This window comes from Tamandua tetradactyla, chromosome 2 (genome assembly GCF_023851605.1).
Source record: "Tamandua tetradactyla isolate mTamTet1 chromosome 2, mTamTet1.pri, whole genome shotgun sequence".
NCBI classification, from domain to species: domain Eukaryota; kingdom Metazoa; phylum Chordata; class Mammalia; order Pilosa; family Myrmecophagidae; genus Tamandua; species Tamandua tetradactyla.
The window spans coordinates 108,297,619-108,323,569 of NC_135328.1; the positions used below are offsets into that span (position 1 = coordinate 108,297,619).

The 25,951-nt window shown below is 40.5% G+C and overlaps 1 protein-coding gene across 2 annotated transcripts in view; it reads right to left on the bottom strand.

Moving 5' to 3' along the window:
• Positions 1–25,951, bottom strand: part of GNA14 (G protein subunit alpha 14) — a 229,935-nt gene that overhangs the window by 197,304 nt on the left and 6,680 nt on the right. The window contains exon 1 of one of the 2 annotated variants that reach the window (XM_077148476.1): positions 22,612–23,175. The exons of the other annotated variant lie outside the window; for it this stretch is intronic. The gene's annotated coding sequence lies outside the window, so the exon portion shown is untranslated. Of the gene's footprint in view, positions 1–22,611; positions 23,176–25,951 lie in introns of those variants that run through there. 2 annotated transcript variants of the gene reach the window in all.

Genomic DNA, 25,951 nt, shown 5'->3' on the forward strand with positions numbered 1-25,951 from the left:
CAGAGCTTGCCCTGCATGCAGAAGGCAGCTCACTGAGCTTTTCCTACAGAATGCTGTGGGAGAGAAGTGCAATGGCTGCCTGGGGTAAGGAATATACTACAATGCCCATGACTACGGGAAACTGTTTCCTAAGGAAGAGGGGACATTCCTATCCTTGTAAATGGGGAAATTGCTCAGGTCACATGCATATGCCAAAGATAAAATGCATGTGCAGAAAGAATCAAGGTGGCCCTTTGTCTTTGGCCTTGAACTATTCTCCAAACTTATTGTATGGATAAGCTCTGAAGAAGAGCACTGGAGCAGAACAATCTACAAAGACAAGGAAAAGTGTTTTCTTTCTTTTCTTTTCTTTTTTTTTTTGTTAGCTCCAGGCATTAAGGAAAGCTGTATCATAACATTACCTGGCTACAACCTTAAGGAACAAACACCTCAGAGTCTAATTTCCAGTAATAATACATTAAAATATCACAGTGTTCAGATTTTAACAAAGGATTACAAAACATAACTGTCAGGTGGGCCACAGTGGCTCAGGAGGCAGAGTTCTTGCCTGCAATGCAGGAGACCCGGGTTTGATTCCTGGTGCCTGCCCATGCAAAAAATAAAATTAAAAAATAATTGTGCCAGTTTGAAAATATTATGTACCCCAGAAAAGCCATGTTTTAATCCTGATTTAATCTTGTGGAGGCAGCCATTTCTTCTAATCCTGATTCAGTATTGCAGGGTGGAAACTTTTGATTAGATTATCCCATGGAGATGTAGCATGCCCAATTGTGGGTGTAATCTTTTGATTAGATGGAGCAGTGACTCCACCCATTCTAAGTGGGTCTTGACTAAATTACTAGAGTCTTTAAAAGGAGAGACATTTTGGAGAAACATCAGAAATGACAGAGCCTACAGAAATGACAGAAACCTCAGAACCAACAGAAACATCAGAGCAGAGATGACACAGATGCTGACACTTGGAGAACAGAAACACAGATGTTTGGAGATGCTTAGAGCCCAGCAGATATCACCATGAGATGTTAAGCAAGCTAGAACCTAGAGAGAGCCAAGGGAAGCCAAAAGATGTAAGCCAGCTCTGGAGAGGCAAAGTGAGGAATCTCCACAGGAATAGAGGCTGAAAGCATGGAGCCCAGGAGTAAGGGACCAGCAAGGGAGCAGCATGCCTTCCCATCTGACAGAGGTGTTCCAGATACATCAGCCTTTCTTGAATTAAAGAATCTTTCCCTGGATGCCTTAGTTTAGACATTTTCATAGGCTTAGAACTGTAAACTTATAACTTTTTAAATTCCTTTATAAAAGCCATTCTAGTTCTGGTTTATTACATTCCAGCAGCTTGCAAACTAATACAATATCAAAAACAAAAAAACAGACCAGGAAGTGATGGCCCAAGCAAAGAAGACTGATGAATTAGAAAGCCAGACCAGGGACACACAAGATAAAGACTTGTAAAAATGATTCTAATTATGCTCACAGAAGTAAAGGAAAACATGGACAAAGAACTAAAGGAAATTGGGAAAATGATAGATGAACACAAAGAGACTATCAATAGAAAGACAGAAATTATGGAAATGAACCAAACAAAGCTGAAGACCCAGTAATGGAAATTAAAATTATGCTAGAATGGCTCAGCAGCATATTGGAGCTGGCTGAAGAAAGAATCAGTGAACTTGAAGATAAGACAATTGAAATCATCTAGATAGTTAGACTGATGGATATATGGATAGAATGGTGTGCTGGTTTGAAAAGAAGTAGGGACCCTAGAAAAGCCATGTTTTAATCAAAATACCATTTCATAATGGCAGAATAATCCCTATTCAATACTGTATGTTTGAATCTGTAATTACATAATCTCCCTGGAGATGTGATTTAATCAGGAGTGGTTGTTAAAATGGATTAGGTGATGACCCCCATTTGGGGGGTCTTAAGTTCCTGGAGTCCTATAAAAGAGGAAACATTTTGGAGAATGGAAGAGATTCAGAGAGAGCAGAGCAGAACAACATAGCCATGAGAAGCAGAGTCCATGAGCCAGCGACCTTTGGAGATGAAGAAGCAAAATGTCTCCCAGGGAGCTTCATGAAACAGGAGGCCAGGAGAAGAAGCTAGCAGATGACACCGTGTCTGCCATGTGCCTTTCCAGATGAGAGAGAAACTGTGGCTGTGCTCGCCATATGCCTTCTCACTTGAGAGAGAGACCCTGAACTTCATCAGCCTTCTTGAACCAAGGGATCTTTCCCTGTATGCCTTTGATTGGACATTTCTATAGACTTGTAATTGGGACAGTTTCTCAGCCTTAGAACTGTAAACTAGCAACTTATTAAATTCCCCTTTTTAAAAGCCATTCTGTTTCTGGCATATTGCATTCTGGCAGCTAGCAAACTAGAACAAATGGTATAAAAATTTTGACAAAATGTTAAAATCAGTGGATCTGGGTATCCAGGGGGTAGAGATATATTAGAGTTCTCTGTATAGGGTTTGTATTATTTTTGTATCTGTTCTACAAATTTGAAAGTATTTCAGAAAAAAGTTTAAACCTAAAAAAAAACCCTGAAACTCAAATACTTCTCCAAGGATGCTTCCTATCATCTCCTCTCTCACTCATTTCCAAGCATAATTCCTGCTTGTTCTTCCTCAAACCCACTGATCCTATTCCGAGCGCAGGCCCTCCTGCCAGCCTAGCATGCTCTCTCACTCCCCGGTACACTCCTTTCTGGGTTTTCATTCAGCTGGCCCCATGTCTCATTCTAACCTCCCCTCAATTATCACCTTCTCAGAGAGGTCTTCCTATCAAAATGAATCCCTCCCACTCCCTAGGTCTCCAATCTGCACTCTCCCACCCCTTATCCTGTTTTATTTTTCCTCATAGTACTTCTATAACCTGAAATCATACTAGACATCTATTTACTGTCACACAACAATGTAAGATCACAAGGGCAGAGTCTCTGACTTGTTCTCTTCTGAGTCCCACAGACATAGAACAGCACATGGCCTATAGTAAGTGTGCTGGTTTGAAATGATGTATGGACTCTAGAAAAGCCATGTTTTAATCCTAATCCCATTTTGTAAAGGCAGCCGTTTCTTCTAATCCCTATTCAGCATTGTATGCTGGAAACTGTAATTCCATCATCTCCCTGGAGATGTGATGTAATCAAGAGTGGTTGTTAAGCTGGATTAGGTAGATGAAATGTTTCTCCCATTAGGATGGGTCTTGATTAGTTTCTGAAGTCCTATAAAAGAGGGAACGGTTTGGAGAACGAGAGATTCAGAGACAGCAGAGAATGCTGCAGCACCACGAAGCAGAGGGTCCACGAGCCAGCGACCTTTGGAGATGAAGAAGGAAAACGCCTCCCAGGGAGCTTCATGAAACTGGAAGCCAGGAGAGAAAGCTAGCAGATGACACTGTGTTTGCCATGTGCCCTTCCAGATGAGAGAGGAACCATGACTGTGTTCACCATGTGTCTTCTTACTTGAGAGAGAAACCCTGAACTTCATCAGCCTTCTTGAATCAAGGTATCTTTCCCTGGATGGATGCCTTTGATTGGACATTTCTATAGACTTGTTTTAATTGGGGCATTTTCTTGACCTTGGAACTGTAAATTAGCAACTCATTAAATTCCCCTTTTTAAAAAGCCGTTCTGTTTCTGGCATATTGCATTCCAGCAGCTAGCAAACTAGAACAGTAAGCTTTTGGATAGTTGTTGTAGGAATAAGTTGCATTTTTCACCCATTAAAGCAGGATCACTTTCTGAAAGTCCTTCTTTGGTTTGCACACACTATCTTGCACTACGTTGCTTTTGTGATTTTAAAGAATCATTTTGTTGTTGAATTCTTATCTTGGAATGTATTCTCCATAATATTTAAGCAGGGAAGAAATGAATAATCTCAGGGTTAAACATGTAAGGAGTACAGATGCTTCCAGCCAGAGACTCCTAGAATTTCAGAGCTGAGATGTTAGAGATCACCCATCCCTACGGTCCCACTTTCCAGTAACTCTCAAGTATTCAGAGCTGTACCATCCACAGAGCAACACAAGCCACAAGTGCCTGCTGAGCCCTTGAAATGTGACGAGTCTGAATTGGGATGTGCTTAAGTATGAAACAGTTATCTCATTGATCAAGTTTATTATTGATTACATGTTGAATCACTGTATTTTGATATATTGGGTTAAATAAAGCATATCATTAAAATTTATATCACCCGTTCCTCTGTTTTACTTCTTTAAATGTGGCTGGAAATTTGAAATTACACATGCGGCTCACATGTGCAGCTCCTATTCTATTCCTATTGCACAGTGCTGGATCAAGGAGAGTAAATGACTTGCTCAAAGCTCCACTGTGCTGTAATGGAAGGTCCAGGAACACACACCAGGTTCCTATTTCAATTCGGATGTCTTCCCACATCCCAGGCCAGCTGGGATTCCCTACAGTGGGTTCTTAACCAGGGCCAGTAGAGGGGAGTGGTAAAAGTAGGGAGTCCCTGGAGCCAAACTCCCCAGCCAAACAAATTCCAGCTCTCTGGTAATGCGTGACTTTGGTCAGGTTATTTCATCTTTCTTTGCCTTGGTTTCCTCATCAGGAAATGGATACAGTATATCACATATCTCAATCACTTGTTGAAAGGATTAAATTTCTTAATTAGTTTTGAGATCTTTGGAATGATGTCCGGGAAACAGTCAGTGCTATATAAGGGTTTACTGCCATTACGATTATGAGTAAAGGTTCACAAGCTCTAAAGCAAACTGAAGGCTAAAAGATTGTTAGCCAATGATTAAATAGTGTTAGTTCAGGAGTTATTTTTATGTCAATAGATAGTTCTACAAGCTGAAGTTCCAGGCAGGTTATCAGTTCAATACATTTCTGTCCCTGACAAACCTGCTCTGATCCACTAAGATTACTGCACATGTAAAGTCTCATATTATATAGAAATTCGAACACTTGCTGTAAGAGAACAAAGGAATACAAAGAATCTATTTCTGCCATGTAATCACCAAGGCAAACAGCAACCGGACTCCACTTCCTCAGTTAAATGGGACAGATACACTATGCACACAAACACTCACACACACAAACACTACACACACAACATACACACAAACACTATACACACTCACACACACACACACACAAACAGTCACACACACACCTTCTGCCACAAACATTCAAGGCCACACAGCCTCCACAGTGAAGGGTGACCACCGAAACACAGAGTTGGATGAGTTTCGAGATTGCTGAGCAATAAATGATAAAATTTGGCTCTGTATTTTATCATTGAGGATCCCAATGAGGCTGTGACTTGCCCAAGGCCGCCCGCAAATGAGAAGCCGCACTGGAGCTTGCACCAAAGATTCCTGGCAATGGGTCCACATGGCTATAGATGACATCCAACTTTTTCAGGCAGTTGAAAGTTTAAAAGGATTAAAGGGAAAAACAATTCATTAAACAGATAATGCAGTAAGCATAAAAAGAAATGTTTGGGATTCTGGACAAAACACAAATTAGAAATAATATTTCCAATTATAGCTCCTACAGATAACATGATTAATATATGCTTTGAGTTGTTCTAATCATAATAATAAAAAACAAAAACCTTTCTTTTTGGTCAACATGATTTTCCTTTAAAAGGACTTTAAAAGGAAATTTCAGATGCTGAAGATGAATACTTTTACTAAACAAATGAAGAAATTTTTCTTGGATAATAAATCTCTGGCTATTGTCTGGTTTGCACTAAAATATAACTACATTTTAGATAGAATAGGTTTAATTATTCTAATGAAAAATTCAAACTGCTGCGTAAGTGCTAACTGATTACAAATTATCTGGTCAGTGGATGTGTGTGTGTGGGGGGAGTCACTGCCCAATTTATAGACACTACCTCCAGCGCCCAACCATATTCTGATGTGCTTATGTCAAATAAACCAAATCTGCCTTCTCATTTCCTCTGCCTGCCCCATCCCCGAGCAAATTAATCTATTAGAAAAGGGAAGTCTTTATCTCCTCATTACCCTAATTGAATGGCAATTTGAAAATGGTCAGGAAAAGTTCAAGCAGCTTTCTCACGCATGAGCTACTTATAGTCTACAATCTGCAGAGCCAAATACAAGAGTAGAGAGAGGGAATTCAGTTAACTTTTAGACATTTTAGAACAAAGAAGGAGCGTTTCAACCCAAACACTTAATTTGAAGGCTGCCAGCTGGAGGAGTTTTGGTAGGTTTATGGTTTGTGAGTAGGACTTTAGTCTATTTTGGTTTGTTCTTTAATGCATCCTCTAAATAGCTTAATGTTTCTTTTGAAAGGGAAGAAACACATGTAAATAACATGAAACTGATAAGGTGCTCAAACACTGGATACCCGAAGCATATAGACAGGCATTAAGAAATGACCTCATGTCTCTCAGTTCATGAATCTGATTATGAAGTTTTCTTCTTACTTTAAAGTTAGTGACAGTAAAAGAATTAGAAATGATGGCCATGAGACAGCTAAAAAGCTTAGAAAGTATAAAATCTCTTCAATGCAAATTAGGTAGTGAAGAAATGAGTTGCCATTACAGGTGAGGGTGGACACAGAACCCAATCAATTCAAAGTAGATGATTAAAAGTTGTTTTTTTTTTAAATAAAAAACTGGAATAAGGAATAAGTGATTCTTTGCTTTCATGAAAATGTGTGGGCTTGAGAAATCATCCTAACTTTTAGGTCAAGATTGTAAATCTGCCCCTTAGACTGAATTTTGCAAGCTCTAAAAGGTGAAGGAAAAAGAATTTGTAGGTCAAACATACAGTAATAACACGCAAGTTAAATTTGAGACTAGTACACTAAAAAGACTAAGCACTGCGATTTTTTTATGCTATATAAGGAATTTGAATCTGATAATAAGTAATCTATTAGACTCGTGATTAATTTACAACAGTATACTGTGATTATTTTATTTGATTACATTTAGAAAACAGTATTTGGATGTTTAAGAGAATAAGATTTATTTACTCTATAACTTTAGATTTATTAGACATAGTGCAGTCACAACTTTCGCTAGCCAACTTTGTCAGGGGTTTGAAATGTTTGAAGACACTCAGACTTTTTAAAATATGGTTTAAATGTTTAAGGAAATTTAATAACTTAATTCACTGAATTAATAAGTGGAGTTAATTTAGTAGAGAATTGAAAAGTAAAAGCAATGAAAGTGTAAGTGAAATAGATGGTTATTTTTTGTACAAAATTACTAGATTTATTGATACTAAAGGCATAAGAAAACTAGGTTTTATGTTTTTCAGCTTTAATAAACTTAACATCAATTTCAACATGCAGCAACAAGTGTTTCTCTTCACATAAAAAAGCCTCTACCAAATATTTGAAAACTCATTGCAGAAAAACAGATAAGTTTCTGGTCACCACTGTGATGGGGGAAGAAGACTCGCTGGATTTTGTTTTGGGCAACCGGGCAGCCAGTGGTACCATTTACTTCGATAAGAAAGAGCTGGAAATGCATGATTGGGAGACAAGAGAAGAAGGGAGGACTAGGAGCTCAGTTTTCGATAGAAAAGAAGCTGTTAAACACATCAGTTGTGTTTTGGCTTGTGGGTTTTTTGTTGTTGTTGTTTTTATCTTTTAGATGAATACACTAGAATATATTTAATATTAACATTTTTACTTGGCAAATGTCAAAACAGATAACACCATTTTGGTTATTTTCCCCAATTTTTTAACGTGCAAACTCAAATTTCCAAAATCTGAAAACTCCCATTTTAAATGAGAACACCAATTATAAAGATTCACTTCAAAAAATGCCAAGGTATTGGGGTACAAGGGTAGTTCCGTGGTAGAATTCTCGCCTGCCATGCGGAAGACCTGGGTTTGATTCCCATGCCCTTCCGCACCCCCCCCCAAAAAACAAACAAGCAAAACAAACAAACAAAAAAACAAACCAAACCAAAATTTAACAAATGGTGCTGCAATAAAGGGATGCTCACATGGAAAAAGAGTGAACTGTGACCCCCGTCACACAGCATACAAAGAAAAAAAAGCAACATATTTACATGAGGAACACGTAATGTCTTGTCACTTCAAATATCCCCACTCAGTGCAATATAAGACATGTAAAAAAATCAATTCTTGTATATTCTAATTTTTCTTTCTTTAAGCCCAGTTCATGCCTGTCTTTCTTTCGTGAGCCTTCCTAGATTATCTCACACAACAGAGACTCCAGCCCTGTGAGATATTCTCCATGCTGCTCAGCTTGTATCTACTGTGAACTGCTCTACTGAGAGGCATACATTCATACTGCTTCATTCAGACAGTATTTGAGCTAAGCTCTATTCAGCAGTGGGTTCAATGGTGAGCAGAGCAGATACAGACTCTGCCCTCTTGCAGTTCAAGGTCTCATATAAAACTCTTCCTAGCCTTATTAATTGCCTGGATGTGACCCATCCACAGTTACTGAGACACAGAAGCAACCATAGCCTATACTAGAGTTTCTATAACATTTGGTTATTTTTCTTTTCTTTCTTTTTTTTTTTTTAGCCTTCTTTATATATGAAAGGTTCACTAATCCAGAAAGAAACTCTTTTCAGGGTTTTATCTGATGAAATCGCTTGAAACAGAACCCAGCTGGCTGATGGCAAAATACTAAGGTTTCTTTTCTCATATAATTTCACACTTGAATTGATTTCATAATATTGTATACTATGTCAATAACTATAGCAGTTCTGCTTTATTTTAAATATGTACCATCTGGTGAGGGAATAAAAGAGAAACAAGTAAATCACCTTAAATCCTTGATTCCAAGATTTATTTCCCATACAAATTAATACTTTTGAAATCAAGATGACTTTTGCAATTGAGGTGTCTATTTGCGTTGGTGGTGTTTGCTTTCCTGACATAAACTATTACTTGGACTATTTTGTAGATTATTTTATGCCTCTCTGAGTAATTTATATCCTTCATTCACTTGATTTTTGCTTAGTAATATAATTAGCTTATATTTCCCAATTTAAAAGTAGCTAAGTAATAGAAACAAAATTCCTGGGGTAATTTGCAAAATGCAAAAGAAAAGTGTGAATTATGGCAGATCCAAAGTAACCACGGTGTGGAAAATTCATCTGTGGAACACTGAAACTGACAGACAGTACAGAAGACACCTTTCAGGAAAAACAATAAAATATATTTTTTCTCTTTTCATCTCATTCATTTAAAAAAATAAAAAAATATATAAAAATTTATCAGAGTCACAAAGTTTTTTTTAAAAACGTACATGACAGACAGGAATATTACCCTTTGGATGGAAGAACCAGCCAATGTTCTATGGAGGGTGAATTTTCAAATAGAAGATTGATACTTAGTGACTGTTATTAGAATACGCTTTCTCAGCACCCCTAAGTCCATGAGAGAAAACTATTTAATGGTTATTAGCCATAAAGACATCGCAGTTTGTAAGAGCATCACTTTTTGAGAAGCACATCAAAATGCAAAGCTCCACGCCAATGTTACCACTTGTTTTTTTCAATGACTCCTGCTACAGTAAAAGCAGAAAAGTACTTGTTCTTCCTCTTTGTGCACCAGCTTGGCACCTTGGGACAAATGATAGAAGACGTCTACAAATGACTCATCTCAGCTTCTTAGAGACCCTTCACAAAGCTGTCGAGAGAGGGAAAGTTATTTAATTTCAAGAAACAGAGCATCCCTACAGCATGCCACACCCAGGGGCCTCCTACATATCAGCAGAAAGGCTGACCTTAGAGTGCAGAGTGACAATCAAGGGTGGACAGATCCTGAGTTCCCAAACTTGAGCATGCAAGAGGATCACCTAGAGGGCTTGTCAATATATCAATTGCTAGCCACTCCCAGAATTTCTGATTTAGAGGCCCATGATGGGGACTGATAGTTTGCATTTCTAACAAATTTCCAGGTGCTGACGATGCTGGTTCCAGAACCACACTTCAAGAACCACTGATATAAAGCATCTGATGCTGGAGGTCATCAGGTTCAAATCTTTCGTTTCACAGAACCTTGTGGTTAAGAGACACTGGCTTCTCATGGCACAAATCCAGTACTCAGAGCCTCTCCTACCAAAAGTAGCATCTGAGGTCCAGAGTCTAAACACACTGCTCATCTCACGGTTCCAAATGACGGCTTCACACCCGGGTCCTAATGTTGCTGATGCTCTTATCCATGGGCCTTTGTGGGGAAGAACATACTAGTTCTAATCGGTAACCTTCTAATGACAGGCACTGGCCTGAGCTCAGATGGGGTTGGCAGCAAAATGGAACCACTTCCTGGACACAGAGTAAGGGAAGGATGGGCAGGGCTGTAGACTCACAACACGCTGGCTTCTGAATCTTAGATGCTCCTGGGAGTACGGACTTCTTGAGAAAAAAAATAATTCCCATTAAAAGGAAACAGGGGGCGGGCCGCGGTGGCTCAGCGGGCAAAGTGCTTGCCTGCTATGCCGGAGGACCTCGGTTCGATTCCCGGCCCCAGCCCATGTAACAAAAACGGAGAAACAGAATACAATAAAACAAGAAAATGTTTAAAAATGTTTCCCTTTCTTCCTTCCTTCCTTCCTTCTATCCTTCCTTCCTTCTCTCTGTCTTTCCTTTAAAAAAAAAAAAAAAAAAAAAAAAAAAAAAAAAGGAAACAGGGGTTGTTCCCTGAAATTTCGGGTATTTATGTGACACCTGAGACTCAGACTTCGAGCCTGAAGCTATAAAAGTCAGCATTACCCCATTCAGCAACTGTTTAAAAAGCTAAAAAAGTGATCAGACTTCAACTAGAGATATGAATGAAGTTGATCTGAAGACTAAGGTATATCAGAGTACTGGGTAAAAAATGATATGGTGCATATTTTCAAACTTCAACCTCTATGCTAGACCAAAGGGAGAGATGCTTATTTGGTGCAAAATTTATAATTTGGGTGGCACATTATCTAGTGTAACGTGTATGGTCAGTTTACTTGAACACCATAAGAACACGGAATCTTGAATAGGGTGTGAGATCCTGTTGATTTGTACAGGATCTGTTAGTATGATACCCAAGAAAGTTCAGGGAAAGTGATCAGACTTTGGTTACAGATATGAATGAAGCTGATATGGATATGACTAAGGTATATCAGAATATTGGGTAAAGGATGATATAGACCATATCTTAAAACATCAAATTCTGTGTGAGACTCAAGGGAGAGATAGTGTGAAAAATATATATTTTGGGTAGTGCATTTCCTAATTTAACTTGCTTGGTCAGTTTAGTTGAGTACCATAAATACAGGGAATCTTGAATAGGGCATGAAATTTTGTTGGTTTGTCCAGGTTAGTGTGATGTCCCAATAAATCCCAGAGTGATTTAGACAATGAATAAAGAAGTATTTGCAGGGTACCCTTAGGGATATGGGGTGGGGGGGGGAAGAGGGAAAGATTGAACTTCCCTATTTGCAGAATTTCTAATACTCTTGCAAGCAGTGGGGGCAACCAAATCAATAGGCCAAGCTCCTGAACTTGGGGTTCGTCCCTATGAAACTTATTTCTGCAAAGGATAGGCTAAGCCTACTTAAAATTAGGCCTATGAGTCACCCTCAGAGAACCTGTATTGTTGTTCAGATGTGGCCTCTCTCTCTCTAAGCCAATATGGTAAGTGAACCCACTGCCCTCCATCCCTATGTGGGACATGACACCCAGGGGTGTAAACTTCCCTGGCAACATATGACAGAAATCCTGGGATGAGCTGGGACTTGGTATCAAGGGATTAACCCTTGACCAAAAGGGGTAAGAGAAAAATGATAAAAAGTAAACTGTCAGTGGCTGAGAGATTTCAAACTGAGTCAAGGGGTTATTCTGGAGGTTAGTCTCATGCATTATACAGAAATCCCTTTTCAGTCTATGGTGTATTTTTGAATGGCCAAAGGGAAGTACCTGAAACTGTAGAGCTGAGTTCCAGTAGCCTTGTTTCTTGCAGATTATCGTATGAAGATATAATGTTTACAATGTGACTGTGTGATTGTGAAAACCTGTGTCTGATGCTCCCTTCCTCTAGGGTATGGATAGATCAGTAAAAAATATGGATAAAAAATTAAACAAATATTAGTTAGGGTTCTCTAGAGAAACAGAATCAACACGAAATATCTGTAAATAAAAAATTTATAAAAGTGTCTCATGTAACTGTGGGAACATAGAGTCCAAAATCCGTAGTACAGGCTGTGAAGCTGACAACTACGATGGAGGGTCTGGATAACTCCACAGGAGAGGCTCACCAGCCGAAGCAGGAAGAGAGACTGTCTTTTCTGAATTCTTCTTAAAAGCCTTCCATTGATTACATTAAATGTCACTCATTGCAGAAGACACTTCCCTTGAAGATTACAGATGGAATCAGCTGTAGATGCAGCCGATACAGTCCTGATTTAATTGTATGAAATGTCCTCATAGCAACAGACAGGCCAGCACTTGCCCAACCAGACAAACAGGCACCACCACTTGGCCAAGTTGACACATGAACCTGACCATGACAGTCTACCCTTGTCAACTTGGCAGTTATATATATCACTTTAAAACATACTTTATTTCTACATAGAAAACAATAAAAAAAACCACATTTTTTCCTTGCCTAACAATACTTAACTGTCCTGCATGCAACTGGAAACACATTAAATCTCCCCAGAATAGGGTACAAATCCTTTGGCAATATTCATTCTTAAACTTGATATCTTACAACTTAAATACTATAACATGAAGAAAACATCATTACAGTCCTCGTTTCTGTAAGTGATCACGTGGCTGTAGCTCATATTTGTCACTATCTTCTTCCACTACCCATTCCATGTTCCCTTTACCCTCAGCAAGCACTTCATCTGGCTGTGGTTCTTTGCCTGGTGGGGTGATCCAAACCTTCATTCCTGAAGTTTCAGAGCCATTGGTAGTCCTGCCTGGATTGGGTTGTTGCAGTTTTCCATTGATTTTAAGCACAGGGCACGGCAGTACTAAAAGACACCCTAGGGGATCTCCTATATTCCAGGAAAACTCTTCTTTACTTCCATTGTGTAGTTGCAGTCCTATTTTCCGTTGAATCACCCCAGCCAGTAATATAATCCCCTTCTCGGCTCGTTGATCCAGAGACATGAGTAGCCCAAAATGACCAGGTGCAGTCTTAGATTCCAGTTTAATGGAATCATTGTTGTTTCTCCTGGTGGAAGCACTCTCCCTTTTGGAACTAAAACCTGTAGACCAGCAGAGCTCAAGGTTGCAAGGACAAGGAGGAAACATTTTCCTAGTTGATCACTAGGGGTTAATAGTGAGTGGTGCCACCCCCATTTCTACCCCTTGGTTCCTGGATTCATGGATCCTGGCCATGGGAGAAACAGCAAAATACAGTGGACTGTGTATTCAGAGCATACACAGCTTCATGGAGAACATTACCACAGCCCTTTAAGACATTGCTACCTAGTTGGCACCATAATTGAGCTTTCAAAAGGCCATTCCACTGTCTATCAATCCAGCTGCCTCTGGATGATGAGGAACATGGTAAGACCAGAGAATTCCATAAGCATGTGCCCATTCCTGCACTTCATTTTCTGTGAAATGTGTTCCTTGATCAGAAGCAATGCTGTGTGGAATACCATGATGATGGATAAGGCATTCTGTAAGTTCACAGATGGTAGTTTTGGCAAAAGCATTATGTGCAGGGAAAGCAAACTCATGTCCAGAGTATGTGTCTATTCCAGTTAGAACAAATCACTGCCCTTTCCATGAAGGGAGTGGTCCAATGTAATCAACCTGCCACCATGTAACTGGCTGGTCACCTTGGAGAACAGTGCCATATCAGGGACTGATTGTGGGTCTCTGCTGCTGGTAGACTGCACACTCACCAGTGGCTGTAGCCAGGTCAGTCTTGGTGAGTGGAAGTCCATGTTGCTGAGCCCATGCATAACCTCCATCCCTACCAGCATGGCCACTTTGTTCATGAGCCCATTGGGCAATGACAGGAGTTGCTGGGGAAAGAGGCTGACTGGTATCCACAGAATGGGTCATCTTATCCACTTGATTATTAAAATCTTCCTCTGCTGAAGTCACCCTCTGGTGCACATTCACATGAGACACAAATATCTTCATGTTTTTAGCCCACTCAGAAAGGTCCATCCACATATCTCTTTCCCAGACCTCTTTGTCACCAATTTTCCAATTATGATCTTTCCAAATCCCTGACCATCCAGCCAAACCAATAGCAACAGCCCATGAGTCAGTATACAAACGCATCTCTAGCCAATTCTCCTTCCAAGCAAAATGAACAACCAGGTACACTGCTTGAAGATCTGCCCAGTGGGAGGATTCCTCCTCACCACTGTCCTTCAAGGACACCCCAGAAAGTGGGTGGAGTGCTGCAGCTGTCCACTTTCGGGTGGTATCTGCATATTGTGCTGAACCATCTGTAAACCAGGCCTGAGTTTTCTCTTCTTCAGTCAATTCACTGTAAGGAACTCCCCAAGAGGCCATAGCTGTGGTCTGGGAAAGATAAGGTAATGTGGCAGGAGTGGAGACCATGGGCATTTGGGTCACTTCCTCATGTAATTTACTTGTGCCTTCAGGACCTGCTCTGGCCCTATCTCGTATATACCATTTCCATTTTACAACAGAGTGCTGCTGCGCATGCCCAACTTTATGGCTTGGTGAGTCAGACAACACCCAACTCATGATAGGCAACTCAGGTCTCATGGTAACTTGATGGCCCACAGTTAAGCATTCAGTCTCTACTAAGGCCCAGTAGCAGGCCAAAAGCTGTTTCTCAAAAGGAGAGTAGTTATCTGCAGCAGATGGTAAGGCTTTGCTCCAAAATCCTAAGGGTCTACCTTGTGATTCTCCTATAGGGGCCTACCAAAGGCTCCAGACAGCATCTCATTTGTCACTGACACTTCCAGCACCATTGGATCTCCTGGATCATATGGCCCAAGTGGCAGAGCAGCTTGTACAGCAGCCTGGACCTGTCACAGAGCTTCCTCTTGTTCAGGTCCCCACTCAAAATGAGTGACTTTTCTGGTCACTCAATAAATGCACCGGAGTAGAACACCCAAATGAGGAATATGTTGTCACCAAAATTCAAAGAGATCAACCAGGCATTTTGCCTCTTTTTTGTTCGCAGAAGGGGCCAGATTTAGCAACTTAACCTTCACCTTAGAAAGTCTCGACACGCCCCACACCACTGGACACCTAGAAATTTCACTGAGGTGGAAGGCCCCTGTATTTTTGTTGGATTTATCTCCCATCCTCTGACACCCAAATGTCTTACCAGTAAGTCTAGAGTAGTTGCACTTCTTGCTCACGATGTCCAATCAACATGATATCATCAATATAATGGACCAGTGTAAGGTCTTGTGGGAGGGAGAAACAATCAAGATCCCGGCAGACAAGATTATAACATAGGACTGTAGAGTTTATATACTCCTGAGGCAGGACAGTGAAAGTGTACTGCTGACCTTGCCAGCTGAAAGCAAACTGTTTCTGGTGGTGTTTACTAACAGCTATTGAGAAAAAAACATTTGCCAGATCAACAATTGCATACCAGGTACCAGGGGATTTATTGATTTGCTCACGCAATGATACAATATCCAGAACAGTAGCTGCAATTGGAGTTACCATCTGGTTCAGTTTACAATAATCCACTGTCATCCTCCAAGACCCATCTGTTTTCTGCACAAGCCAAATAGGAGAGTTGAATGGGGATGTGATGGGAATAACGACCCCTGCATCCTTCAGGTCCTTAAGAGTGGCAGTAATCTCTGCAATCCCTCCAGGAATCAGTATTGCTTCTGATTTACTATTTTGCTAGGTAGGGGCAGTTCTAGTGACTTCCACTTGGACTTTCCCACCATAATAACCCCCACTCCATGAGTTAGAGAGCCAATGTGGGGATTCTGCTAATTGCTCAGCATTCTGGACCTGGGGAAATAACTACAGAAGGGGTCCAGGGCCCCACTGGACCCAATGTGAGATGAACCTGAGCTAAAACTCCATTGATCACCTGACCTCCATAAGCTCCCACGCTGACTGGTAGACCAGAATGATGTTTTGGGTTCCCTGGAATTATTGTCACTTCTGAATCGGTGTCTAATAATCCCCAAAATATCTGATTATTCCCTTTTCCCAATGCACAGTTACCCTGGTAAAAAGCCGTTGGTCTCCTTAGGGAAGGCTTGGAAGATTAACAATATAAATTTGTGGCAGTTTAACAGGGTCTTCCCCCAAAGGGGTCTGGCCTCCCCCTCATTCAAGGGGCTCTGGATCTGTAAACTGTCTCAAGTCTGGAAATTGATTAAGGGGCCATGACTCTTTGTTTTTGTAATTCAAGTTAGACTTCTGTTCACTTGACCTAGAACTCTTTTGTTTATACAGCTCAAGCAAGAATTTAGTAGACTGCCCATCTATTGTACTGCTGGGTATCCCATGATTTACTTGTCAATGCCACAAGTTTCTGCGGGTCAGATTACTTTGACTCCTGCTTTGAGTCTGCTGTCTATTATGATAGGCATGTCCACCTTCTCTTGGCAATTAAGTGCTGCCACCTGGCTTCTGCCAACTCAGGATCTGGTCATCCCCACTGCGTTTAAGGATTCCAGCTCAGTGAGAGCAGTTCCCACAGTAAAATTTGGCCTACAGAGAAGTACAACTACAGAGCTCTTCAGGGATGATGGAGCTAGTCTCACAAATTTATTTCTCACAATTCTGGTAAAAGGTGCATCCTCTGGACATTTCTGGGGTGTAAGAGTAGGCTTTGCACAATAAATTCATTCAAATATTCCAAACTCTCTAAGCCTCTGGATCCCCTCATCTACATACACCAGGGCAACTCTGGCATTTCATCCTCAGGTAATGTTGGCCACCTTTTGATCCATGTCTCAGCCAACCATCCAAACAAACTGTTAATGCCTTTTCTATCCCCTGGAGCTATAACACTGAATGCAGAATCTCTGCTTAGTGGGCCCATATCAATAAATTCAACCTGATCCAGCTTTATATTCCTCCCACCATTATCCCACACACTTAAAATCCATTGCCACACATATTCCCCTGATTTCTGTCTATATAAATTGGAAAACTCGCATAATTCTTTTGGAGTATAGCATACCTCCTCATGTGTGATACTTTGTACCTCACCTTTAGGGGCCTGTTGGGACTTGAGTCTAGCTATAGGTCTGGAAGAAATGAGGGGTGGTGGTGTAGGTCATGAAAGGAATTAGAAGCATCTTCCAAACCATTTGCTTCAAGGCATTCATTTGCAGTTTCATCTGGTGAAACAAGATTACTCGCTCTAGGGGTAATCCCTTCAGATGGAGGTTGGGTGGCCAACCCCTCAGGGCAGGCTGGAGGTGGGGTGGTTATATCCTCAAGGCAGACTATTACAGGGTTATTTAGAGAAGACTCAGCATGACGTAGGGTTTCAACTTCTCCATGGCAATCATAATCAATCCATATGTCGCCATCTCATTTTTCAGGGTTCCATTCCTTTCCAATCAAAGTTTGAAAATAGCTGGATATAAATAATACTACTTAAAAAAAATCACTGTGTTTGCCCTGAGTTTTCAAGAGAGGAAAAATGAAGAAGAGAGATGTATACAGTCGTCCTAGAATGAGCACACAGCAGAGGAGAGAGGCACCCACATTTCATCTCCTCCTCATGTCCTTTATACAGGACAGAACATCTGAGGACCAAGGACTTCAGACAGTCACAAGATCTCCCCCAGAAGAACCTCCCAACCTGAAGAGCACAGCAAGAAAAGCTATCCCATGTGTTAGGAGGAACCTTCCAGCCTATTCCTCAGGTATCTGTGCAGAGTGAGCTCTACCACAGCAACATGCCAGGCCTCTCCTCCCACTCCTCACTCCTTCCTAGGGAAGGGGATGATTTACCTCATTGGCAAGTCAACTTGAAGGATCCGGGCATGCTCAGCCCGGCCTCCTTAGTGTTCTTTCAGGGTCTGTCTTCCTGTAGAGCATGTGCCATGTGGCACAGAGTGTTTTCACATTCCTAGGGAGAGGACCTGACATAAATCACTCTGAGGCTAAAGTCAGCCTAGTTTGGGGTGAGGAAATAAGTCTACCTGTTTGATATATATTCTCCAAATGGTCTGAACAAAAAATGATATTTTGATCTCCTTCTGCCTGGTTCTGTGTCTATATTTCTTATTGTGCTCCCATCTCAGACATGCAAGAAAGGGGGGTATTTATTGACCCCAAAACTTTAATAACAGAATTAAGCTTAAGAACCCAATCAGTTAGTGGTAAGATGAATTTGATAAGCCACAAATTATTCCATTTCACAAATATCTATGGAGCACTTCGTATGTGCAAGGTATTGAGGTAGGTACTGGGGAAACTTGGTGAAGAAGGAAGAAGAAGGTCCCTGTTCATCTGCTATTTATGGTTCATCAGGAGGACAACAGATTGTCCAATTAATTATTCAGTTACAATTGTAAGTACAGAGTGCCATTAGAGAATATATTAAGATTCAGCTGGGCAGGCCTGAAATCCAAGAACCACCCTTAACACTGCATTCTCCCTCAATCCTGAATTGTCTCACAGATGATCCATCCTCAAGTCCCACCTCTTTTGCCTCCCATATTATCTCAGATCCGCCAGGTTCTCTCCATCCCCACCAGCACCTCCACACTCTAAGCAACCACCTGGTTTCTTCCCTTCCCTGATTACTTGCAATAGCCTTCTCACTGATGGACTTGCATTTGTTCCTGTCCCCAGATCCATTTTTCACAGCATGGACTCTTTTCAAAATACTAACCTAATGTTGACCCTCTGCCAGAAGTTTTTTGGTGGCTTTAAATGCTGGGAGAACAACAGCAGAATTCCTTCACTGCCCCCCTCACTCACTCAGCTCCAGCTGGTCATTCTGTCCACTGCCAGGACTCTGCCCATGTGGTGCCCTCTGCCTGGGTCACTCTGCCAGTGGTCTTTGATTCACTCCAATTCATCCTTCTGATCCAGACCCAGGGCTTATCTTCGGAAAGATTCCTTGATGTCCTGACAACAGCCAATTCGTGGATTACAGACTGACCCTCAGAGCACCGTGGGCATCCCCTCTGCGGAACGCAAGCATAACGAAAGTCCAATCTATCTGCAAGCTTGCAATGCCTCTCCTGTAGACTGCGAGTTCCAAGAGAGAAGAGGAAGTATATTCTTTTGTTTTCTATGTGGTATGCAGCAGAATACCGCTTAGCATGTGGTAGGGACAGAGAAAGAATTCGTGTTTATTTTTTGTTTCTTTGTTTAATAAATGAGCAAAAGAGTAGAAAAAAAAAAGAACAGTTCATGAAATAATCTGATTCCTCAACTTCCTACATCTTAATACTTCTCACCATCCTCTGCTTTGGTTTCCTTACTTGGTCCATAGGTCCGAGAATATCACTAAGTTCTCTTCAGCACGACCTGTCTATAAGGGACTCTCTATGCCAAAAAGGCACATGCTGAAGGGACAGAAGGTAACAAAAAGCTCTGACTGTTCCATGCCCTGAGACCTAAGGTTGCCAATAGAGTGGATGTCAACTTAAACTTGCCCGTAAATTTAAGTTGAGACAAATGTACATTTTGCAAAATTCAAATCATTTATGGAATGGATTTCCATATCCTATCAATGATGCTCTAAGTACTTTTTTAAATTAGAAAACATTTTTAATATGTTTATCCATTCCACAGTTAAAATTGTTTCCACTGGTATTGTCATCAGTCAATACTGAAAGTAAAAAGGGGAAGCTTAGGCAGCCCTTAAGCTTTTTGCGGTTATATTCTAGAAAACTTTAGTTTTCATTGCTATTTCTTCTCTTTTTATATATGCAATAGTTTATTCAGAAAAAACAACAACAACATTGAAAAGAAAAACAATATATTAAGTATCTAACCCTGCTTATAACTAAATAACAACAGGACTCTGAACAATCATGAGGGACTTGAGTTTTCCATCTGTATCATGGGATATCAACATTGATTCATTGAAAAATATTTGATATTCACCTGGCTGGCCCGTATCATTTCTGACTAGTCAGGCATCCGTTCCAACTAGTCAGTGCTTGTGCTTAATAGTGAGCACAATTAATACATTGTACAGGTGTTGATTCAGGTGCCAGGGAAATAAGAGCAACACGACCTGCACAGCCTTGCTCTCACAGAACTTAGGATCTCATGGGGGAGCCCACAGACTAGCAAGCAAGTAAGTAGGAGATAACATATCATTTATGAAGAAAGAAAACAGGGTGATCAAACCAAACAACTAGGAGTAAGTGCCCTGAACCAGAGGGTATCAGGAAAGGCCTTTCACAGAAACAAACTTCTGAGCTGAGACCTGAAGACAAAAAAGAGCCAACCATGTGTGGTACAGTGAAAAGAATTTGAACCTCAGGACCAAACGAATCAGCCATATACTCTGAATGGGAATGGGGGACAGAAAAGAATGTTCCAGTTGGGGAAAGAGAAAATGCAAAGACCAGGAAGAAAAAGCTTGGTGCGTTCAAAGAAGGAACTAAAGGTGAGTGTGGCTTCAATGCAATGGTCAAGGGGAAAAGTTATATTATGTGTATCTAAAGAGAGAGGTAGGATTTTGAAATTTATTCCAAGTGTAAGTGTACTGAATTTGAAACAAGGTAGTGCTCTGACGTGAATTAAGTTTTAAAAAGACCATTTTTGTTGCTGTTTTAAGAATGGACCAAAGAGAAGCAAATGTGGACAGTGAGAAATTAGGAAGAAATTGCAGTAAGGCAGGATAGCAGTTATGGTCCAGATTGGAATGACAGCTGCAAAAAATGGGGAGAAATCATGAGATCTGGAAAAAATTCTGTCACTAGAGATAATCCAGGTAGATGGGTTGTTGGAGTTCCCCAAGATAAAAGGTTATAGGTGTGAAAGGACAACCTACACAATGGGAGAAAATATTTGGAAAACACCCACCTAATAAAGGTTTAATATCCAGAATATATAAAGAAACTCTACAACTCAACAACAAAAAAGAAAAACCCTATTTTAAAATGGGCAAAGACCTGAATAGATATTTCTGCAAAGATGTATAAATGGCCAAAAAGCATGTGGAAAAGAAGCTCAACATTATCAGCCATTAGAGAAATGCAAATCAAAACCATAATGAGATACCATCTCACACCTGGTATGTGAATGGTTACTGTTAGAAAAAACAGGAAATAATAAATGTTGGAGAAGATGTGGAGAAATAGGAATGCTCATTCATTTTGGCATGAATGTAAAATGGTGCAGCCGCTGTAGGAAACGGTCTGGTGGGTCCTCAGAAAGTGAAGTTTAGAATTACTGTGTGATTCCACACAGTCCAGGCATATGCCCCAAAGACTTGAAAGCAGAGATTCAAACAGATATTTGCACCCTGATAGTCACAGTAGCATGTTCACAACAGCCAAAAGATGGGAGCAACTCAAATATGCGTCCACAGATGATTGGATAAACAAAATATGGTATATAAACACAATGGAATATTATTCAGCCATAAAAAGGAATGGATTTCTGATGCCATGACAGTGTGAATGAACCCTGGAGACATCTGAGTGAAAGAACAAAGATTGCCTGCTCTCACTTATGTGAAACCGTTAGAATATGCAAATCTGTAGAGTCAGAAACCAGAAAATAGGTTTCCAAGGGCTGGGGTAGAGGTAGAGAAAGGGAAGTTAATGCTTAATTGCACAAAGTTTCTGCTTGGGGTGATGGAAAAGTTTTGGTAATGGATAATAGTGATGGAAGCACAGCACTGGTTGAAGTAACTAATACCACTATATTTGATGTATCATATATTTGAATGATACATTTGAAAGTGGTTAAAATAAGAAATTTTAGGTTGTATATATGTTGCCAGAATTAATTTTTTTTTAAAAAAAAACCATAAGACTGTACAACCCTAATGTAAACTACAGACTATGGTTAATAGTATAATTATAATAACATTGTTTCAACTGCAACAAAAGTACCACACTCTATCTACCTTATTGACAGACGAGTAAAACATATGGATTAAAAATAAATAAATAATGGGGGGAACGAATGTTAAAATAAATTTAGTAGATTGAAATGCTAATGATCAATGAAAGGGAGGGGTAAGGAGTATGGTATGTATGATTTTTTTTCCTGTTTTCTTTTATTTCTATTTCTGAATTGATGCAAATGTTCTAAGAAATGATCATGATGATGAATATACAACTATGTGATGATATTGTGAGTTACTGATTATATATCAGGAATGGAATGATCATAAGTTAAGAATGTTGGTGTTTGTGTGTTGTTATGTTTAATAAATAAATCAAATAAACAAAAATCTAAAAAGTACCACACTAATGTAGAATGTTAATAATAAGGAAAAACTGTCTATGTTGGGGAGGGGGTGTATGAGAAATCCGTACCTTCTGTATGATTTTTCTATAAACCTACAACTTCTCTAATTACAATAATAAAAGGATATGGGTGTGAAATATTCATATCTCTATAGAATGAAGGGAGGATTAAAAAAAATCAAGAAATAAACTGCACCAATATTAAATATGCCAAAATTTAAAGATGAGGTTGACTTTCTTTACATCTCACACTTCCGTTGTCTAAAAGCTCCTATTTCGTTTTTAATTCAAGCTTGCACTTACCGATTGTGCTGGTATAAACTGTTACATACCCCAGAAAAGCCACGTTCTTTCACTCTGAATCTGATCTCGTGGGGCCAGGCCTATTGTTTAGGGTGGGAACCTCTTGATTCGGTTGTTTCCATGGAGATGTAACAACCCAAATGTGGGTGTGACCTTTTGATTAGATGGAGATGTGACTCCACCCATTCAAGGTGGGTCTTGATTAGTTTACTGGAGCCCTTTTAAAGGGGAGACATTTTGGAGAAAGCTCAGACACAGCCATTGGGAGATCCCTGGAATGCCAACAGAGATGCTTAGAGAAGCTACATGAAACCAGGACACAAACACTTGAAGAGAAGAAAGCTCTGGTCCTAGGAGATGCTAAGCTAAGAGATGAAACACATCCTTTTGCTCCAGAGTAGCTAAATGAGGACCCACAGACACTTAGAGAGGAAGCACTGGAATCCGAAGCTGGAAGCAACAGAACTGGGAACAAGAACCAGCAGACGGCAGGCACGTGCCTTCCCAAGTGACAGGCATTGACCTTTCTTCAGAGTCAAGGTATCTTTCTATGGATGCCTTAGTTTGGAAATGTTTAAGTCCTTAGAGCTATAAACTTGTAACTTAATAGATACCCTTTATAAAAGCCAATCCATTTCTAGTATATTGCATTCCAGCAGCTTACAGGCAACTAAAACCAATCCATTTAGGAAAGGCTGTAGATTGTTGTCAGGGAAGCACCCACCTTTTTGGGGTGGAATTCTGAAAAAGGAAGGAGGCAGCCACCCCTTTCCTATGATGTAAGTCTAAGACTGGCAGATTTGTATTTAGCAAACACTTAAATAGTAAGTGCCTTACTGTGTGCCAGGCACTATTCCAAGCATTTGTATAACGATTCATTCCATTCCCATGACAGTATCCACCTCACAGGGTTACTATTCCCATTTAATGGATGAGAAAATTAAGGAATACATAAGGATACAGCTTATCAGTGGAAGAGCAAAGATTTTAAACTCAGGTGAGTTGGCTCCAGAGTATGTGCTCCTCACCAGTGAGCCAGCCTGCCTCTCTCCCAGCTCCCTGACATTTGAGCCCATCAGATGGCCTGAGATTTCTAAAAGTGACACAAGGATGCAAGAGATGGTCAGCGATGCTTTGCAGGGCTGCTGTGGAGGTAAGCGTCCAGCGCAGCAGCAGAAATCACCAAAGTGGAAATGTCCCCTGGCTTTGTCCTTGGCAGCCTGGTCCAAATCAGTGTCTGCTATGTCAACACTCTCTGGGATCCTGCCCTTTTGCTGAGCCTGCTTTCCCTTCCCATCAGTTCTGTGAGTTTCTGGCCTCCCCTCCAATAAATCATTCTCCTGCTTCAGTGGTCTGCCGCCAAACACCCTGACCAAGCCGCTAATTTACTCACCACCAGAGGGCAAATCGCTCAAAATGAAAGTTAGGGCTTGCACAGGGGCTCCTCAAGTCCCTAACACTCCAGAGTCCTTGGAATGCTGCTGCCACATTTGCCTTTCTGTGCCACAGCCTCTGGGGCAGTGGCTGCCTGGCTGACAGGGACCCCTGCTCCTAGGCCATCCACTCTCATGGATGTGATATACATCCCCCTGGTCAGAACCAATCAACCTGGAGGGCCTCCGGATACCGCGCCAGGCCTTATTCTCCCCCAGGGACAAGGGAAGTGGCTCAGAGAACTCCTAAGCTGGGAAGGAAGCGGAGCCAAGTCAGCCCGTGGCTGTGCCCTGGAGAAGAGGGACAAACTCCGGCAGCTGAGGGCCCTGGCACTTGCTCTTTCCCAGTTTTCATTATTTGATTCTTTTAATTCCATGAGATGTCCTCATACCTAGTCTTCAAATGAAGTCCCCTTTTTTGCTTGCACTTCAGTCTCTGCCATTAGTAGCACGGTGCCTCTGCAGCACTGATTAACTGAAATCCCCTCTGTCTGCCTTCTCCAATCTCACTTCCTCCCTCCCTCCTGCAACCTCACACATGTGGGGAATTCTTAAAATAATTTTTTTTTCTTTTGTGGTTCAGGTATCATGGGAAAAAAGGAAACAAACGGCGATGTCGACTAGCAGCCATCTTTTTTAATAAAAGAAAATGACCCCTTGAGGGTTGAAATAGTTTTTTACATTGGTTTTGGCCAAACTCTGTCAGAAATTCCCATTTCACATCTGCTCACAGTTTAAGATTATTTAAAACCTTAAAACTTCTACCGTCCAACTACTGGCATTAGAAAATCAGCTGTTCAAGACAATGGCTATTGATTTGAATCAGTGGACCTTATATCTTTATTTCAAGTAGCATTAAACATCTTAAAAGATAGCTGCAATTCCCAACAAAATCCTAGCAAATTGAATCTAACAGCACATTAAAAGAATTATATATCATGATCAAATGGTATTTACCCAGGAACACAAGGGTGGTTCATACAATGATAACACACGACAAGAAGAACGAACTTTGAGGCCATCATGTTGCATGAAATAAGTCAGACACAAAAGGACAAATATTGTAGAGGATGCAAATTCACAGAGTCAGAAACTAGAATACAGGTTATTAGGGGACAGGATAGGGGTAAAGAATGGGCAATTAATGCTTCATTGGTACATACGTTCAGCTTGGGGTGATAGAACAGTTTGGGTAACTGATAATAGCGATGGTAGCACAACGTTGTGAACATAATTAATAGCACTGAATTCTATATTTAAATGTGGTTAAAAAGGGGAAACTTTAGGTTGTATTTATATCACTAGAATATAATTTAAAAAATTTAAAAAGAAAACTACAACACAAACAGTGAACCCTAATTTAAACTATGGACTATAGTTAGTACAATTATAATAATATTCTTTCATCAATTGTAACAAAGGTACCACACTAATGCAAGGTGTTAACAACAGAAGCACTACATGGGAACTTGACATTTTTTGCAAACCTACAACTTCTCTAATAAAAAAAATTACACTATAAGCAAGCAGGCAAGCAAGCAAGAACAAAAGAAAGAGAAAAAAAGAAAGTGCAATTCTCCACTAAAAGGACTGTAGGCTTCTTGGAAAAATGGCTGATTCCAGAGCCAGAGCAGGGTGGGTACAAGATAATTCTGGAACATCTTGTTATGCCAGAAAGTAAGAAGAGCTCACAAAAATGATAGGACGTGTCACAATGACACATAGCCATCGGAAGGAGATCACACTGTGCAAATCCAGTACAATTTGAGCACCAAAATGATTAAGTAGTGTTGTCATAAAGGCCATTGGGCAAATAAATAAATGAATAAATAAATAAAATTCAACTATGAGTTCAAGAGTCCATGCAGATAACACATGTAAGAGCCCACACAGAGGGACTCTTTCTT